Below are 20158 nucleotides of genomic sequence, written 5' to 3' on the forward strand. Positions count from 1 at the left end.
TGGGAAAACAGGTAAAGATCATATTCCTTTAGCACAGGAGTGCTTGGAGTTACTCTAAGGTGTTCCTTTTGCTCTACCAAGAGCATGTGAGCATTTGAACCCCCGGCACAGCTACACTGATACCACATGCCAGTGCTCCATGGCTGATCATCCTCACTGAGTGGGCAAATTAAGCACCATGGACTTGCACATGTGCTGTTGAATTTCGCTGCCTTTTCAGTGTCCCTGCACCTCTGTGATTGCTCCCTGCACAATCTCCAAGACCTCTCCAGTGCAAATAAGTCAGCATCATCTTCCTGCTGTCTCCTATGCTGGGGTATGAGGGGACCAGACCAGGGGAGAGCAGCAGCAGAGGAGAGCTGGCTGGGTGCTGCATTCACACCATGCCCCATTTGTAAAAATACGGAATTGGTGAGGTGGGAAAAGACCTCCGAGATCATTGAGTCCAGCCGTTAACCCAGCACTACCAAACCCACCACTAAACTATGTCCCCAAGTGCCACATCTACAAGTTTTTTGAACACTTCTAGGGATGGAGATTCCACCGCTTCCCTCAGCAGAAATTCCCAAAATTTGCCAATATGGACAAAGAAATTCCTGGTCAGAAATGCCAAATCATCAGAAGCACTGAGCATTCTCATTTCAGCTCCTCTCTCCAGCTCTCCTCTACTTCATGTTCATTGCAGTTTTAGGAGATTCTTCATCTGATAAATTAAAATGATTTCCTGTGTGTCCGTGTCATGTGGGCCATTCGGGAACACGTTGACAAAGTCCAAAGGGCCTAATTACTGTTTTTTTTCCTCTACTAAAGTTTTGTAGAAAAAGAGGTTCCAAAGCAATCCTGGGCAATCTGTGATATGTGGTCTCTGCTTTCAGTGATCCCCATTTTGTTTCAATGTTCTGTACGAGGTAGCCTTGGCTCTCCATCAAATCCTGCTCTTCTCTAGGTACAGCAGGAAGAAAGCCATTTTGCAGAGCTCTGCTCCTGCCTTCACGGCATCTCTGGAACCCTGGAAATCCCGGGACCGTCAGCTTTGTGAACTGCATGGAGAGCAGCTGGCGGATGTTGGAGGAAAGGGTTAAAGGACCCACATTCCTGTCCCCACTGCCCTGACCAAAGGTCAGGGGTTCCTTAGGTGAAGGAAAGGAGGGAGGTGGTGCAGCCCTGACCAGGTCATTTGAGGAGTAAACCACATCTGAGGGGAGCTAATGAAGCAGCATTTGTCTCTCTCACAGGCTTATACTCCCGGTCTGTGCCGGGCAAGTCGGAATTCCTTCTCTAGTGGGAGTGAAGATGTCGATTGTATTTTTTCCATGATGTGTATTGAGGCATTTGCTAGGCTGTGGGAGTAAACACTTGGGGGAATTCTCTATGAGCTAGCAAGGGCAAGTCACAAGCCTACTAAATATGGTGAGTGAAGATTACAAAAAAACCCTGGAGAATAAACCTCCCTCTTTCCACCCCATCTCCCCACCACCACCACCACCCCCGCAGATTTGTTCTCATTATCGTGCGCTGTGTTTCACTGCTGGCTGGGTAAACCTGCTGCCATTTGTGGGACTAAACACATCGTGCTGATTTCGTTTTGTTTTCTGCACCCAAGGGCAGTGTTGGGGTGGTCCTTCATGGCCACAGGACCATCCTGCTGGAGCAGAGATGCCACATACTCAACAGGGGGGAACAGCAGGAAATGCTCTCAGGTCTGTAAATACTTGAGGGGGTGAGAGATGATGGTCATGTACAAAATATTTGACCAGACACATCCCACTGACCTCCTTTGGTGCTCTTCTTGAAAGGGATTGGCCAGAGTCAAACAGTTGATCTTTAATGCTCCAAAAATACATTCCCTTTCAAAGCTTCTCAAGTGGAGAAGCATCCAGGCTGTCAAATTCAGTCCCCCACTCCCAACCTCTTGTGGCCTGGGTGAGCTCAGCTCTGGGGTGTCCCCTTTAGGTTCCCCCCAAGACACTACAGTGATGATAAGGATGAATGATGCTGGGGCCATGGCACTGGGGGGTGCAGGAGGGTGCAACAAGCTCTGTCCCCTCCTTCTCCTGGCTGCTCCATCTCCACTGTCCTTGACTTGCTGCTCTGGCTCTGTTCCCCTCCCTGGAGTGGCCCAGCAGTAGCCAAACACTGATTCTTGCAGACTTCACTGGGAGCCTGGAGCCAACCTGGGGCCCCTCCAAGTCCCACCCAGACGCCGCAGACCATTTGTGTGTTAGTTGGAGCTCAAGAGATCCCCATGCTCAGCTGACACCACCCTCCTCCTGCAATAAAGGATCTCCACTTTCCTTTCTCTGAGCTTGGGTTTCTTCTCAGAGTGTTTCCTGCTGTATTTTGCATCATAGTGCTCTGGTACTTCATCCCCTCCCAGGTTTCCTCCTATTCCAGGTATGGATCAGGAGCAGTTCACTGCTGTGCACTTTGGACAGTGCTCTTTAACCAGATCTTCTCCTTCTGCTGCTTTTTGCTGACTGTCACCTCTGTACATCTGGGAAGTGCTGGTGCTTGGGCCAGGCTTTGTCCTGACATCAACAGCAAAACGTCAGCACATTCAGAATAAATTTTGATCCTTCCTCCTCCACTATCACCCTCCTTCACTCCTGCGACCTTTCCTGGCCATTACCAGGGGCTCACAGCATCCCTTTAGAAACAGACAAACCCATTTTCAGGAGACAGAAGCAGGGACATCCCCCTGGTCCTGCATCCTTCAAAGTCTGATTTGTCTTTCAGTCAGGCCCAACCCCCTTTACTGCAACACCTACAAACTCAGGGTTTAAGAGAGATTTCACTGTAATAGACCCCTCTGTTTGCAAAGATCTGGTTTTCTTCAGAACCCAAGGAAATTGCAGGGCTGCATGCGAGTTCTTGGCTCAGTGTGATCCATGTAAGCCGTGCCTGTCATGGAACCTTGCTGGCAACAGGCAGAGGCAACAGTTAAAATATACATATGTGTAACTCCTGGAGTTTGGGAGGTGTGGTTTGGGGTTTCAGCAGGCAATTGCTGGTTCTCCTAACGACTCAGGCCACAGCCAGGGTTTAGCTGGGTTAAACACTGAGTCAAGTTTTGCTCTGGTTGATGTGGAGCTTCGGATGACACCCCACTCTGGGAGCATTAACCCACCTCCATTCTCGACCTCCTCAGCTCAGAGAGTGTGGAGAGCTTGTCTTCCTTTTGCTCCTACCCCGATGCTTCTGTTTGGTTTTACCTCCAGTGTCTTGAATTTGCTCAGACAGCCCCAATTTCAGGGTTCCCCGCAGGGCTGTGCTGGAGCTGAGCTGCAGGGTGTGGGGAGCAGCACATCTCTGGTTGCTTCCCTTTCTAAAATAATAACAAGAAAAATCAGGAGGACTCTGGCAAAACATTCACAAAATGCTCTCAAATAAATAAGAAGGGGTTTGCACAATATTTGAATCTATATTAAATTGCTTGTCAGGAGGAGCGGTGAGGCTGTCAATAATCATTTTATATTTGAAGCTGTTCAAAGGCTGCTAACGACATTTTGCATCACCATGGCCTTCTGTGAACACCCACCTGGTTCCTGCACAGCTGGGTCACGCCAGTGGCCGTGCATGACTCTGGTCAGCATCCTCCTGCTGTGATGCCCTCTCCTCCCACCATTCCCAATGGGAAAGTGGCTCATTTAAGTGCCAAAATCCTCTTGTTGTAAATGGCACATTTAGGTGATGGGTGTCCATCATGAGCACTTCATGGTGGTCTCCATGCCCTTCCCAGGGTTTCTCCCAGCTCATCTTAGCTTTTCCCAGAGAAGCCCGGCTGGCTGATGTGACCCGTAGGCCAAATCCCAGTGCTGCCAAGCCCTGGGGAGAACTCGGCCGCTGTTCCCAGGCTTCAGTTCCCGCAGGATTTCCTATCTGGGCAGAGCCGGGGTCAGCAGGGAGGGGTCCGGCCAGGCACACCGCAGCCCCCAGCCCTCGCCCTGCTGCAGGAAGCTCTGCCGGGAGCACGGGGTGGAGTGGGGGAAAGGAGGGGAGAGGAGGAAAATGGGGAGTCACAGGGAGAGCCGCCAGATAAGGCTGGGCTGGAAACGCTGGGCGGATGCAGCTCCGGGCTGGGGCTCGGACCTGCGCCCCGGTCACTTCCCTCGTGCCGCCCAGCCAGAGCTGTTACAGGAGCCCAGGGATGAAATTACAGCCAGGGAGATCCAGCACCTGAGCTGGCTCCAGCAGCACGTGGCCAACAGGCAGCGGAAAATCCCTCCCGGAGCCAGCCGCCGTCGGGAAGATGTTTCCTCTTCTCCGGTCAGGCAGGGCAGAGCTCAGCATCGCCCGGGGCCATGGCCGGGGGTATCGGCCCTGGGGGTGTGGGGGTCCAGGGCAGGCAGGGCCCCGTGTCACCCGGTGCCTGGTGAGCCCTGGAGCCTGTCCCAGCTGGAGCTGTGCCGGCGGGGCCAGCACCCACACCCAGGCTCAGGGGTGCTCCCAAGCAGAGGCAGAACCACCGCTGGCCCCAAAGCCCAGGAGAGCCCCTGATCTCTGGGAAGTAGCACAGGGATGTGGGCAAAGACAGATGCTTGCTTTATTTTCTTTCCTCCTGGGTTTAGTAGTTCCAACCCCCTACAAAAACGTCTGTGTTCTCAGCTCTTTTCTAAACCCAACCCACTCATTTTGATTACTCCTCCAGGAGTTCCCTGTAATACATTATCTGCTCCTTCACTGTCACACCAGCCCTGAGCTCCACATCCTGCTGGACCCAGCATCAGTTTAAGCAGCCCTGTTGTGCTTCCCCTCTGTCTTGCTCACATCCCACTCCATCCTTGCTTTTCCTAGTGAAGGCAGTGCTGGAGCTGCTGGTGCAACCTCCCCTAGCACCTGTAGCCACATCCTAGCACCACGCTCCTTCATTCCCAACCTCCAAGGGTATTTTGGGGTGAGGGGAGCAGAGCTGCCTCCAGAGATGGGCTCTTGGCCCCTTCAGTGTCATACAAACCCCCACGTAGTGTGGGAACAGTCTGATCCTGAGCACCCCTGACATCTCACAGACAGGGCTAAGAGCTGTGGGGAGTTGGGGGACCTGAAGGGGTCCTGCCTGTGTCATAATGGAACCCCAAACCCCAACCCCGCCGTTTTCCTAGACCAGGCTTGCGTCAGTGAGCACCAGAGCAGTGTGGGTTTGGTTTAATCTGCAGGGAAATCTTCACACCCTCCTTTGCTCTTTTCCTCGCCAGCCCCTCTGCCTGCCAGTGCAGCACCTTGGCGGGGGCAGTGCCCATCTGCTGGCAGTTGCGGGTTTTTAAAATGTTTTCCCTCCCTCCCTCTTTCTCCTCCACCCTCCGCTCCTCCTCTTCTCTCCCTTTGCTTTGTCCATGTGTTTCTTGCTGGTGCAGCATGGATACAGCCCAGTGGAATGAGGGAGGATGGGGAGATGCTGTGCCCAGTACCAGTTGGGAATTGGGCCTCCCAACCTCCAGTGAGTGCTGGTCACAGTGAGAGCAGGTCCCAGCCTTGCACATGCGTGTGCAATCCCCGCTGTGCTGCCTGGGGCTGGAGGTGTCCCTCCGAAGGATGGGGTTATGGCAGCAGAGGCTGCCTGGGCTCTGCGGGGTTAGCAGGGGTACAGCCTGCATCCGTGCAGATGCAGCGTGTTTATTCTCACCAGATAGTTTGATGGCTTTATCTGATCACAGGTTTTCCTGAGGAAGGAAGGGTGAGTCTGAGTCACTTGAAAATGGGGGCCCTTCATCTCTGGGTATGACTGGTGGGGCCGTGGATCTCAGCAGAGCCCCAGGGCGAGATGCACTCCTGGTGCTGGCATCGCTCCTACTTTGCTCCGTGGCTCTGCTGGGTGGGCAATGCCATGGTCAGTAATGGATGTGAATCCAGTTTGAGCACCCATGGGTGTTGGAGAAAGCACCCAGGACTCGATGGCACAGAGGGACGAGAGAGATCATTCACTGTGTCTGTGGTGAGCGAGGAGGGAGCTGCTGACATGGTGCCCCCGGTGCAGAAAACACCATCACAAGCAAATTGAAAGCAAGAGATAAAATCTGGCAGCAATTGATAAATTCAAGGGAGAGACAGGTTCATGCCCTCCTGGAAGAAAATCCAGATAATTAAACTCCCTTGTTCTGCTAATGCCTTCTGTGAGGGGCTGGAGGAACCAGCCATGGGAGAGCCATGGCTGCTGCTGGAGAGCTGGGAGGCAAAGGTGTGCTGGGGTCGTGCTGGGAGATGGGGAAGGAGAGTGGGTGGAAACAGCTCTGGCTTCTTGAAACCGGGGAGCTGGGCTGGGGGCTGCAGCAAGCTGGAGCTGTCCTCTGCTCCCCGACCCACCCACACACCAGCATCCTTCCCAGCTGCCTCTGTGCCTAAGAAAACAAATGGATTTTCCATAAAGTGCCCTCGGAGCACTCACACTTGGCGTTTTGTGGAAACCTGGGGTTTCAAGCCTTCCTGAGCGCAGCCAGGCTCCGGAGAGGGGAGCGGAGCAGGCAATGCTGAGCTGCTGAATGCACACAGAGCCAGGCCCCTGGGGTCCAGAATTAATAGGACAGAGCAGGGGCTGTTCCCTGCATGTTTTATTTATGGGAATCAGGCCAGTGAAGTTCCCTCAGCTCACCGAAATAGTCACATCGCCTTTGCTTTGCGCTGCCCACAGCCGTGACCTTGATAAATGGGTCAGTGCCCGGCCCCCTCTGTGTGCCCAGGGGGGTGTTTGCCACGTGGGGGGTGGTTGAGCTCCCTCCTCAGACCCCAAAACTCAGCCTTGATGTGTTCTAGTGTGCTTCTCCTATGGGCAGGATGCATGTGCTGCCTGTGCTGCCTGCAGTGCTGGCTCTGCCTGCAGCAGGAGCAACCCGTGAGAAAGGACCCACGGGAACTCCACCGAAAATCCCCCAAACACCAAGTGAGCTCTCGGCACCCCCTTTCCGAGAACAGCGCATGCCAGGAGCCATGTCCGCAGCACCGAGGTGACATCAGCCTCTTGCACCAAACTGGAGCTCTGAGGCAGTGTCTGGTGATGGGGATGGAGACCCCAAAACAGGAAGCAAAAGTGGGGCTCTGCTCGGTTTCCGTATTTTTTCTTAACCTGAATTTTTCAGATGTTTCCTGACACCAGATCACAGGTGCGGCCTCGCCACACTCACCACCGCGATAGCATCTCCTCCAGTCCCATTCGGCAGCCCCAAGGCCACTGGAGCATCCCTGAAGTGGTACCCAGGAGGGAGGGATGCTGATCCCAGGATCAGATTGCTCGGGTGTGATTGCCAAAGGGCGTTATCAATGTCTGTGTTTGGTAACCATGGAGCAAGGTGGTTTTCCCAGGGCTGCCGGTGAGTCAGTGGCGGAGCTGGGAGCAGCCCGGTTCCTCTCCCCACCCTCGGCCCCAGCACAGCATCTCCCTCCCCACTTCCTTCCCTTGCCGATAATTAGCCCTCAGCTTTGCCGTTCCCGGTGATTTCTCCCAGCGTGGCATTTCCCCATTTGTGTGCTGGGGGGGAGACGTGAGCCCCACACCCACTCCAGTGCCCACCACGGGAAATGACCATGGGTGGCCCCAGGAGTGGGGAACTAGGGAGGCGTTTCTGGAAAATCCCATGGCCAGGAGCAGTCCAGGCCAAGGGACAGCAGTGCCCTTTGCTGGCAGGAAATCCTCCCCAGTGTTTAAAGCCCAAGGGGTTTGTGGAGCATCTCAGCAGCTCCAGGCTCAGCCCAGGGCAGCAGTGGTGGGTGCAGGCAGGGAATCCTACACCACATCCTGCTCCAGTGGGATCAGCAGTTGGGCGAGGCTACACACTCGCCTCGTGTTTGCTCTGAAAGGAGGGCAGCTGCCAGCGCAGCCCATCCCTGGGGAGGGCGTGTGGGGACAGAGCAATGTGGAGCCCGTCAAGGACCTTTGTGTGGCTGCCACCATCCAAGGCTGATAAAAGGCTCCGGACGCTCTTCCTGCTGCTTCCAAATCCACAGCCCCACCCTGACCCTGACCTCAGCTGCTCTGGGTCCTTCACGGCTCAGGGTCCCTTGTGGCGCCAGGACCCCGGGGCTTGTCTGAGCCTGGGGCAGGGTGGCAGGATGCCATCAGTGATGACATTTTGTTAGTGGCTGACTCAGATCCCTTCCCCTGGCCCCGATGTGGGGTTTGCCGTACAATCCCTTCTCCATCCCGAGGAGAGGTTTGCTGTCCTGCTGTGTGGGGCGGATTTGCTCTTGGAAGGGCACAGACCTGGAAGCATTGCAGAGCTGTCTGTCCACAGGGAAGGGATTTCTCCTCTGCATATTCTTCCCCACTGCCTCCCCAAGGATTCGAGAGGCTTTACCCAGATGTCTGTGTCCTCCAGCAGCATCTCAGGGGCTGGCAGTGAAATCAATAATAAAAATGATGCTCAGCTCCTGTACAGAGCATTACATCTTCAAAGCCCTTTGCTGGCATAAACTCATTAACAGCGAGGAATCGAATTCCTCATCACACAGGTCCCAGGGATGCAGATCTGGGGGGCGATGGACCGGAACATATTTGTAATAAGAAATCGCTGCTGTCGGTGGCCCCGTGCAGGAGGGCCCTGAGGAACTGGCAGGAGCAGATGGAGAAGGGAGGGCTGCGATGGAAACAGTGCTCAGGGCAGGCTGGCAGCATCCTGACAGAGGAGCTGCTTCCCCTCCTCATGGCAGCCGGTGGGCCAGGGTCAGGGAGCCAGTCTCCTGTGCTCCCCTGTGCTCCCCTGGGGTTCCCACTGCAATGGGAAATGAGTCCAGCATTATCTCTGCAGCTCTGCTTCCCTCTGGGAGCATCCCCTCCCTGCCGAGCCCCTGCCATTCCTGTTGGAGCATCCCAGTCTTCTCCAGCCCTGGCTGCATACACTGAAAGACTTGTTTTACACAAGCCAGGATGAATGGAAAACTGGGGATGCTCATCCTCAGGGATGGGGTGGGTGGGGGGAAGGTGGGGAGGTGAGTCGGGGGCTGCAGCCCCCATCTGTGCTGAATGGCTCAGTGCTGCCATACTGGCCTGGGGTGTGGCAGGAGCTGGAGGGACAGGGTGACCCCCTGGAATATATCCAAACTGGCCTTTTTTGAGGCACTGGGAAGCCCAGGCAGGCTCCCAGCCTGGCCAGGTCTCTTCCCAGCAGATCTCAACTGGGACAGCACCCACATATCTCTCACCCCATCCCCCATCTGCCTGGGTTGGGACCCCCAGGGATCCCTGGCACCCACTGCACTGCCCACTCAGCCCATCCCACCCGGGCAGGAGATGCTTGGGGAGAGACTTCATCCAGGGTATCCCGCAGGACTCGGGCCATGGCCTCTTGCCCAGGGCTGGGTGGGGAACCACAGAGTCTATTTCTGGTTTTCTCCCTGGGAGGTGCTCCAGGAGGGAGGACAGGAACACCCTGACCTGGTCCCCGAGGTCCTTGAGGTCCTGTCTTTGGAATAGGTCATACACACCCATGCCCAGGGGATGGCTGTGCTGGGAACGGGGAGGGGAGGGATGTCCTGTACATCTCCACTTCCCTATCCCTCCTCCCTGTGGTCGGTACCCTCCCCATCCCCATCCCTGGAGGGACCAAGCCCCTGCTGCACTGGGAGGCTCCTCAGTGCGGGGGCATGGAGGGATGCAGGGGCACAGAGGGATGCAGGGGCATGGAGGGATGCGGAGGCCGAGCTCATCCAGGGTTACCTTGGAAACAGCGCCCGAGCCACACATCCCTGTCACCACTGAGGGACTGAGCCACTGCGGTGGCGAGGCCAAACCCCACTCGCCGGCTCAGGGTGACAGCAGGGGTGTTGGGAAGCGTGTCCCCCAATCCCGCTCTATGGCTGGTGCCAGGCAGGGGGAGAGGCGGCTGCAAAGGGGGCTGTGTCCTCCCCCGGGGTAGGGGGGGCATCACCCAGCCCTGGGCAGGGAGAAAAGCCCCTGCAAGCGTGGCTGTCGGCCAGCGTTCCTCCTGGCAGCTGGATGTCTCCCCGGCAGCCGAATACGTCCCTGGCAGCCGGATCCCTCCTGCAGGACAGGCACTCCCCGCAAACATGGAGCTTTAAATAAATAACGAGCTGCCGACATCTCCCGGCTCTGCTGGCAGCGCCACGCTGGGAGCCCTCCCTGGCAGCCCCCGCACTCCGGAGCACGACGGGAATGGGGACAGTGCTGCTGGGAGCTCGGCCTGGGGAGTGGTAATGATCCAGGGAAAAGGGCTGGGGGGCCCTGGGATGTCCCTGGCGGGGTCAGCACTGGCTGATGGCTCTGCCAACCCTCTCCTCAAAGCCTCCTGTGATGGAGCATCGCAGCCTTGCTTTGGGAATGGGATTTAATCACTGAGGGTCGGCTGGGGGAGAAGAGCTTGGTGCTTCCTGGGACTCTGCGATGGATGCGGGGATGTGGGGGTGCCGGAAGGATGCAGGGAGGATGCAGGAATGCGGGCAGGGTGTGGGGATGAGGGAGGGATGCGGGAATGAAGGCAGGGCACAGGCGGGGCAGCGGGGATGTGACCCATCGGTTTTTCCCTGACGGAAGACGCTTCCTTGCAAACCGGTTTGCAGGGTGGAGCGTTCCAGAAGGCACGGCCGGCTGGGGGAGGCAGGCCGGGCGCAGGCAGAGCCCGCAGGCAGGGTTCAGGCAGAGGCCAGGCAGCGCAGGCAGCGCGGGGAGGGACCGGCGGGCGAGCCAGGGAGCCTGGCAGGGCAGCGCAGGCTGCAATTAGCCGAGGAGCGACGGCAGGATCCTGCCTTAATTAGAGCCTCCATCCCCGGCCGGCGGGCAGGGAACTGTGCCCATGGGCAGCACGTCCTGGCACCCCGCGCTGCCGGCACCCGGCATCGCCCGCCGGGACCCGCTCGGGCTGTCGAGGGGACACTGGGGATGCGGTGGGCAGAGGGTGGTGTGGCCGGGGTGGGCGCTGCCAGAGGGGAACGGGGACAGACTTTGCTCCAAAAGCAGCTGAGAGGAAGGAAGAAGCAGCTAAAATAAGCAGGTGGGTGGACGGGGAGGAAATGATAGTGAGGCTGATAACGAATGGGCTGGGGAAGGGGGACAAGAACCGAAAGGTCCCCAGGAAACGGGAACTGGTCCTTCTGGGAAGCAGAAGGAGGTCACGGCACGAGGAGGGGGTCCTGTGCTCCCGGAGAGTGGGTGTGCAGGCAAGGGGTGGACAGAATGCTTCAGCAACACAGGAAGTGCCAGCCAGGAGTGGGGGCAGCCCCGTCCCCCCATCCTACTTTAGGCAGGGGGACAACGGGAGGCAGACGCAGGCAGAGGCACTCTGAGCATCCTCGGAGGGTGGGTGGGAGCCCCTGGAGTGAAATGCCGGGAGGAGGAGAGCAGCACAGAGCTCTGTGTGGTTTGTGCGCAGACAGCTGCCACCTCCACTCCAGGCATGGCCATGCAGGGTCATGGAGGGGGATAGAGCCCCAAAACAAGTGCCCAGCACGCTAGGAGTGGTTTGGGATGCACGCAAGGCGAGCGGGGCAGGGAGTGGTGGCAAGCAAAGTGCTCCCTCAGGCACGGCACTTCCCTGCCCTCCCTGCCTGCTGGCTGCCAGCATCCCAGGGCTCCCGCAGCACCCTGGGAGCTTCCACAGCATCCCACCTTCCCCCTGTATGTCACAGGTGGGAAGAATGATGTTAGGAAAGGTGTGGGAACATGGCGCTGGGGTTAGAACAAACCCAGGGATTTGGGTAGGGGGACTGGGATGCTGGGGATCATCCAGAGGGGCTGTAGCCCTGCTGTATAATCGTGGAATGGTTTGGGTTGGAAGGGACCATAAAGTTCATCTCGTTCCAACCCCCTGCCATGGGCAGGCACACCTTTCACTAGGCCAGGTTGCTCCCAGCCCTGTCCGACCTTGGCCGTGGGGAGCAGGCGGGGGCAGTTGGCCGGAGCGCAGGATGCTCAGGGCTGGAGCTGTGGCTGCTGTCCTGGGAGTTTCCACATGAACCACACACTGTTCGCATCTGAGCCTTCTCCCCGTCCAGGGCAGCCGCTGCCGGGGGTTATTTCCTGCCCTCCGCGCTCTCCCCCCGCCGCCCCTGCCTGCCCCAGCCCGGCTGCTTCCTCTCGGCCGCCCCGGGGGCTTTCCATGCTGCCAGAAAATAAATCTCAGGCTATTTTTAACTGAGGGGAAAACGCCAAGGTCTCCTCCAGCCTGGGCTGCTGCAGAGCTCAGCGCGGACGGGCACCCCCGGAGAGATGAAGGAGGGAGAGGAATGTGCGGGAAGGATGTGGGCAGGCAGGGCAGCGTGACCCCGCTTTCATCTCCCCGCCTTCGGGCGGGATTTTGGGAAAGGCAGGGAGAAGGGCGCCGGGAAGGGGGCACCAGCTGGGTGCTGTGGCACACTCTTGCCCCCCTTTGCAGCAGACAAACAGCCCCCACCACGGCCCCCCAGCCCAGCACCAATTAATGCCACCCATCATCTCTCTGCCTGTGCAGGCAGAGAGATGGTAATGGGGGGTCACCCCACCTCTGCTCCCACCACCCCAAGCTGGTATGGGGTGACCAGGAAGTGTCTGGAATGGGGGGTGGGGATGGACACACACACACACAGTGCCTACCCTGCATCGGGTCAGTGCCAGCACCCCAAGGGAGCTGGGATTCGGAGGGTTCCTTGGGGTCAGGGCTGGGACAGTTGCTGTTTTTAACCCCTCTAAGTGCCTTAGGGAGGCTGCGAGCGGGATCAGCGGGATAATGCCAGCGGGGGCAGAGGGGGGCTGCGGAACGGATGGAGCTGATGGCAATGGGGGGCGGGAGGGGGGCACGGACAGGCCACCCCACCCCGTTGCTCCCCGAGGGTGGCTGTCCCCTCTCCAGACTGGGACACTGCCATTCCCGGCCAGCTGTCCCCACTGTCACTCCGCACGCATCTTTCTGGCTGCAGCGACATGATCCAAGGACTCGCCCTTTCCTGGGACTCCAGGGGCTGAGGATTTATTCCTTACAGGCTCCTGCTAAAATCTCTCCACCTGCGAGACTCCCCCCAGCCCTAGCACCCCCAGCGCTCCCATCGGAGTGGGAGGAGGTCTCCGCTCTCCTTCTCCAACCGGGAGATGTTGTGTAAAGCCCACAGCCAGCGGAAATGCGGGAAGAAAAGCAGGGAGAGAAAGAGGAGCCGTTTCCAAGCGCTGGGTGGGAGGAGAGCAGAAAACAGGAGGTGGAGGTGAAAATGTCAAACCTCCCGGGACTGGCTGTGCGGGGACAGAGTGCTCGCTGGTGGCTTTTGGTCCTTGTCCCTCAAGGAATCACTGAGACCACCTTTGCCTCTGGTCCCCAACATGGTGGTGATACTGGCAGCCACCTCCCTGCCAGTGCTGTGGCACCCAGGGCTCAGCCTGTGCTGGCACTTTCAGGGAAAACCTGAGCTCCACATTCCCAGCCCAGGCACTGCTGGCCACCTTTGATGCCACTTTCCTGTGACACAGGGGGAAAAAACCCCGGGGCTGGCTGGGCTTTGGGGTGCCTGGCCATGTCCCAGCATCACCCCAGGCTGGGAGTTTCCAGTGCCAGGGATGTGGGGCAGTCCCCACGTCATGGGACACTCACAGAACACTAAGCTGGACTTCACCTGCCCCTGCCCCATCCAACCCACAGGGAAACCCCTGCTCTGTGCCCTGGGACAGCCTAAAACATCCCTGGGGACTTCACAGAATGGGCTGGATTGGAAGGGACATTAAAGCTCCTCTTGTTCCAACCCCCTGCCACAGGCAGGGACACCTTCCACTATCTCAGGATGCTCCAAGCCCCATCCAGCCTGGCCTTGGACACTTCCAGGTACGGGGCAGCCACAGCTTCACTGGGCAACCAGGGCCAGTGCCTCAGCACCCTCACAGGGAAAAATTTCTTCCCAATATCCCATCTAACCCTGCCCTCTGTCAGGTTGGATCCATTGTTTCTTGTCCTGTCACTCCTGGTGCTTGTCCAAAGGCCCCAGCTCTCTCGGAGCCCCTTTAGAGACCAGAAGGGGCTCTAAGTTCTCCCCAGAGCCTTCTCTTTTTCAGGCTGGATGCCCACAGCTCTCTCAGCTGTCTCCAGAGAAGAAGTGCTCCAGCTTTTGGAGCATCTCCATAGACTCCTCTGGACAGCACAGACTCACTTCTCCAGACTGTCCAGGTTCTACTGGATATCATCCCTTCCCTCCAGCATGTCAGCTGCACCACACAGCTTGCCTGGAAAGGGGAATAACCAGGATTTGGGGACCATCAGCACCATGGGGCTCATGGGATCACCTGGAGGGGCCTGACTCGGCTGCAGGGATGGTGCCGAGGGGCTCTGCCTGTGGCCAGATGGCTCCGGGCAGCCCTAAGCTCTCCATAATGCCCCTAATTGTCCCCCGGCGCGGGAGCGGGTGGCCCGGCCCAGCTGGTGCCTATGTCCCCCCGCAGTCACGGCTCTGGGACCTCTGGCTATTTTTAATCCCAGGAAGCTATTTTTGAAGGGAGAGGCTATTTTCCCTGCCCGAGGCTAATCCTGTCTTGCTGTTCAACCTTACCCAGCTATTTCCCGGGGCCGCGCAATGGGCAGTTCCCTGCCCCGGGCAGTCTGCATCTAGAGGGATTCGGGGCAGGAAGGATCGGGTGGGAAGTGCCGGCCGGGATGGGGTGGTCCTGCATCCTCCGTCCTGCTCCGCTGGGGCCGGGGCTGCTGGACGCCCGGGCTTGATATGGGAAAGGGCACCACAGTGCCACGGAGGGGAACGCGCTCCACTTGCGGACACGCACTGGTCGTTCCCCCCAGCCCGCCCCGCGGGAGCCAGGAAGGCCATCAGAGCATGGGGATGCCAGAGGTGACGGGGCCGCGTGTCCCATGGGCGTTGCGGGGACCGCGGGGTCCTGGGAGCGCCGGCGAACTGGGACTGAACTGGAAACAGGTGTTGGGCACGTCCCGGCGGGAGGAAGGGTGGGGGTGCAGGGCCGGGGGGAGAGGGGTGCACATCTGGCAGCGGAGGGGTGGCAGGAAGCGTCGCGCTGGCCCGGCCCCCCCGTGCTCGGCTGCCTCGGGGTCCCGGGGGGCCGCGCCGCTGCCAGATGTTGTGCAGCTGTCTCCAGCGCTTCCTCTCCCTCCATGCCCTGCATCCTCCGGGAAGCTCTTCCCTGCGCTTCCTCGGCGGAGAGAGTGGGGGAGACCTCCCCAGCCCCCCGCTCCTCCCCGGCTTCCTGAGCCGCCGGGTCTGTCTGCTCCAGCGTTCGGCTCTTTCACCCCCGGGCTCACCGCCCCCCACCCTCCTCCCACCTCTCCGCGGCCCCTCGCTCCTTTTCTTCTCCTGCCAGCTGCCCCACAGCTCCCGATCCCGGGGGACCTCTCCCCTCTCTTGCCTCCCGATCCCGGCGCTGCCTCCTGCGCTCCTGGCTCAGAGCTCGGCTCGCTCCCAGGGCAGAGGAAGGCAGGAGGCAGCAGCGTCGAGCATCACTCAGTGCTTTTCTGCTCTTGCCTCTCCCAGCATTTCCCATTGTCCCGCAGCGCAGGGACTGCTCAGCGCCCGACCAGCCCCAGCATGACGGGCAGGGAAAAGCCGGGAGAGCCGCAGGGAGCGTGGCCGTGGGCTGCGGGAGCGTGGGCTGCGGAAGCCGGAGAGATGCTCGTTGCCGGCAGCTCACACCGACTGCGGGACGCAGATAGGATTCAGGGATTAGAGCAGCTTAGGGAACAGGGCTCTTCCAAGCGGCAGATGGTGCTGGATGGATCCCAGGGCAGGGCTAGCTGGGTGGGAAACAGGTCCCAGAGCAGCCCTGGGCAGGGCAGGGGAAATCAGGCAGAAGCAGGGAGGAGGAGGGTTTTTGCCCAGCCCGTTTCCGGAGCGCGAGGGAGGGCTGGAGGGACGGATCCTTGCCCCAGCTCCCAGGAATGGCAGCTGACGCCCAGAGGGGGTCACAGCTGCAGTGGCAGCAGCGAGGCTTTTGCACGCCACGACCCCGGGAAGCTTCCCTTGTACCCCAGCCAGGCTGCGGGGTTCAAGGTCCCGGTTACGGGACGTGGCTCCATCACCCACTGGGTCCTTCAGCTGCACACGTCCCTTGTCCCCACGAGTGCGCGTGTCCCCACAGGAGTGCAAGCTCCCGGGTGTGCACATCATTCTGGGGGTGCGTGGGAAGCCCCGAGACCGGGGGCTTCACCCCGCGTCCCTCCACGTCCTCTGCATCCCCCTGAGGTGCTCTGCTGATGTGGGGCTGGAACGGGACAATCCTTGCTGCCCCACGTCCCTGGTGGCTCCCCGGACTCTGCTGCGACCGCGGAGATGAGCAACTTCACCCCAAAAGCTGCTGGGGGAATTCCCAGTGACGAGGGTGGAAACAAGATATGACAAGGTGGGGCCAGGAGAGAAACCCCACAGTCGGGGCAGCACTGGTGGCTGACACAGAGTACCCGGGTGTCCCCAGGAGCTATTTCGGAGCTGAGAGCAGACAAACAAGCCGGGATAACAAAGCGGAAATTAAGGGACCCGTTTCCAGGCAGAGGGGTGTGATGAGGGGCTTCAAAACTGGCCTCAGAGGAGAAGAGTCTGACTTCCTCCAGCTGAAATTGTTCCCATGGCTCCTGAGGGCGTTTGTGGTGGGAACATGGGGACTCCGGCTGACACTGGGAAAGCCCAGCCACCAGTCAGGGAGTCACCGACACTTTCTGGGGAAGAGTGGGACGTGGACGGGAACCCCTCGGGCAGCCCGTGGGTGCAGCTTTCTGCTTGGGGTGGAGAGGGGGGCACGGGGAGGTGCCGGGACCCCAGCCCACCCCAGACTGCTCCGTGGGATGCAGCCACTGGGCCGGGTGTTCTCACCAACTCCTCACACCGGCAGGGAGATGGCAAAGTGGGGGATGTTGAGGTGGCCCAGGCAAGGAGCCGGGCATCCAGAGGATGCTCTCAATCCACGCCTGATGTCAGCCCCAGCAGCTGCGCCCACGTCCCCATGGCTCATCCCCACTTGAGAGTCCCTGTACCTTTCCCAGCAGCTGCGGTGGCGTCTCAGAAAGAGGAAGCGTCGCCCCTGGCATCCCCCCACCGTCATCCGGGGGCTATTTTGGGTCTGGAGGAAAGCGGAAGGCAGCACCGGGCGGGAGATGCCCTGCAGCACGCAGGGGCCAGTGGTGGATGGGGAAAGAGGAACCCCAGTATTGCTCTGCACCCCTGTTCCCACCTGTGGGATGAGGAAAGAGGATCTGTCTCACCTGAAGCATAAAAGGTTTTGGGGGGGGCACACAAAGGGGGCTTGGGTAGCTCCCAGGATGATTGCGGAGGATTGTCCAATGTGTGCAGCTCCCAATCCTGCCTCTGTGCCCCAGAGGCAGGGTGCTGGTGCACACACCATTTTTTAATGATGGTTTTTCCTCTTAAATGTGTGTTTTGCCATCAGTGCCCACGTAAATGTTATCCCATGTGGCTGCATGTGGGTGACCCAAGGATTGGTCAGGGATATAACCACGAATGGGGGTTGACTCTAATGGGGAGATATGGATGGATGGAGGGATGGATGGATGGATGGATGGATGGATGGACAAATGGATGTGCAGATGGACACAGGGATAGACAGATGGATGGACAGACAGGGTCCTGTTGCACCCACACTCTGCAGGAGGCCATCCAGCTGTGCTCCCTCCCCGTTGCACCCCCGGGTGATGCTGTCCCTGGTGTCAGCCCGAGGGGTGGGACATGCCGGGGGCTGAATGGGAACGGGGGACACTGCCATGGGGGGAGGACAGGCAGAGCCCAAGGCTGGCCGTGGGCCACCACCGCTGCCTCTGGGCGGTGATATCTCTGCCGAGCAGTGATAGTCCCACTGGCCGCCCCTCCTGCTCGGGGGATGCTCCGTTAACACCTCGCGCCTGGGAATCGCTGCGGGCCGGGAAAGGGCGATAGGGCTGTATCGGCCGGCGCAGGCTCGCTCCCCGCTCCGCCGGGGCGGATGCCGCTGGCATAAGGAGCAGGAGCCCGGCCTGCTCCGCTGGGCCCCTTCCAGCCGCGGGGAGGAGCGGCGGGAGAGCAGAGCCCGGCGGCGGTGCACGGGCAGGGAGGGAATCTAGGTCAGGGCTTGCTTTAAAAGGGGGCACAGAGCCCAGAACGCGGCGGCTTCCAGCGAAGCCACGGAGCAGCGGCGCCTGCCCTAGCCCGGCGCAGACACCGGGAGCCGGCAGCTGAGGAATGTCAGCGCTCACCCGGAGCATCCCTATCCCGGGAGATGCGGTTGCCAAGGACGCCCACGGGTGCTGCTTCCCGTGTGCGTGGCCGTTCACGCAATTCCTTGCTTTGCTGGGAAACAGTGGCTTGTATTTTAGGCTCTGACAGGGTTGGAAAACAAGGTGGTGCCCGGGGACATGCGCTTTCCAGAGACACGGATGCCTGGGCACCAGGAGATGCCACCCGCCTCCTAAATGAGACCCGTCAAATGGCCCCTTCCTTCCCCTCCGCCTCCACACGGCTGGAAGGGCGTCAGCGAAGGGAACTCGCCCCAAGTCTGGCATTTCTGCATTCGGCAGCAAACGGCCAAAAAAAAAAGTCCCAACCGAGCGAAAATCCCGGTGGCAGCAAAAGGGGAACCGAGGGGATGTGGAGGGTGCAGGGGTGTGGCTGCCAGGACGAACAAACGCCTCCACAGACATTTTGCCCCCCAAATAACTGCCCAACCGCGCCAGAGCCCCAGCAGATCCGAAAACACAAAAGGGATTTTATTTTCCCCCTCTCCTCAAATTTAGGATTGCTCTGCACTTCCCAACAGCCTTCAAGGTCTTGGGATTGGGGAATGATTAAGTTGGCACCATGATGTATTTAATTAAAAGCCAGAGCCTGAAGGTAGAGGGAAATCAGCAGGGGATTTTTGGAGGGCAATCCCGTGAGGCACAGCCCGATCCCTGGCTGTTCAGGGAGGCTGGACTTGGCAGTGGGCTTTGTGCCTGGCAGAGCTGGCAGAGGCCACGGCAGTCCCTGTGAGCCGCAGCCCTCCTGGCTCCTCCTGACCTCTCAGGGCCAGATTTTCAGGAATCCAGGCTCTGGTGAGCTTGGAAAATTCCAGATTTTTCTCGTGGGCTCAGCATTCAGCCACTCCCTGGGTTTCCACTGAGCTCAGCTTCGAAATGAGATGTGCACCACGGCTCCAAACTTCTCAAGAACCCCTCAAAAAATCCCCCAATAAAAAGTTAAGCTGTTAAAGTGCTTCCTGTCCTTCCAGGACCAAGCAGGCGGATGGGGGTCATGTGCTGTGCTCCAGGAAGGGCATTTCCAGGAGCTCTCGTGGGTGCAAATCCTCTGCTCGGGTGGCCAAGGTGCTGATGGAAAGGGCTCTGACAAATTCCATTTCCCCATCTATATTCACTTCCCTTTTCATGCCTCATCCTGGGCAACCCGAAGAGACAGGGGAAAAGGTTCTGAAAATGAAACGAGGCCCCAACCCAGCGGGATTTTCAGGGAGGGGATTGCAAAACGGTTGGAAGCGGAGCAGCCCAGGGCTTCCCTGTGCCCTGGCGCAGGTCTCAGACCCAGGTGGAATTGCAGGCTGTGCTGCCGGTGGGGCTTGCGCTTCCACTCCACTCCCAGCCCCTCCAACAGGAACAGCAGATTGTCACTAGAGCAAATTGTCACCAAGCTCTGCCCGCAGCAGGGCGGGCCAGATCCCCCTCTCCTGCCACTGTTTCCCCTTTGATGTCACTGCAGGTGGCACCGCGAGAGAATCCGGTTTATGAGGCACATCTGGAGCGGGCAGCGGCCTGGTCCCGGCAGCTGCACACCGGGAGCGGGCTGGGGGTCCCTGTGACCGGGCACCCAGGGCGGGCTAGGGGTGCCGCGAAGGCTCCGGGCACCGCAGCCACCGCCGGACCTAACGGGAGCCCCAAACGCCGAAGGCGGGATGAGGAGACAGGCAGTGCGGCTCGTTACCGCGGTGAACGATCAGCTCTAATTAACGAGCTCGATGAGAGGCTGGGCCGGGGAGCGGAGCTCGGGGGTCGTACAGAGCGCCCGGGCCGTGGCAGGCAAGGAAATCCCCGGTGCCCTGTGCCGGCGCTGCCCCAAGGCCGCGGGCCTCCGTGCCGGTGCCGCCCGGTGTGTCGGGCCGTGCCCCATGTGCCGGTGCCCCGTGCCAGTGCTGCCCCAAGGCCGCGGGGCTCCGTGCCGGTGCCGCCCGGTGTGTCGGGCCGTGCCCCATGTGCCGGTGCCCCGTGCCAGTGCTGCCCCCTGCCCTCCGGCCGCGCTCACGGCACCGCCGGCCCCGCCCGGCCGCGCTGACCCG

This window comes from Corvus moneduloides, chromosome 17 (genome assembly GCF_009650955.1).
Source record: "Corvus moneduloides isolate bCorMon1 chromosome 17, bCorMon1.pri, whole genome shotgun sequence".
NCBI classification, from domain to species: Eukaryota; Metazoa; Chordata; class Aves; order Passeriformes; family Corvidae; genus Corvus; species Corvus moneduloides.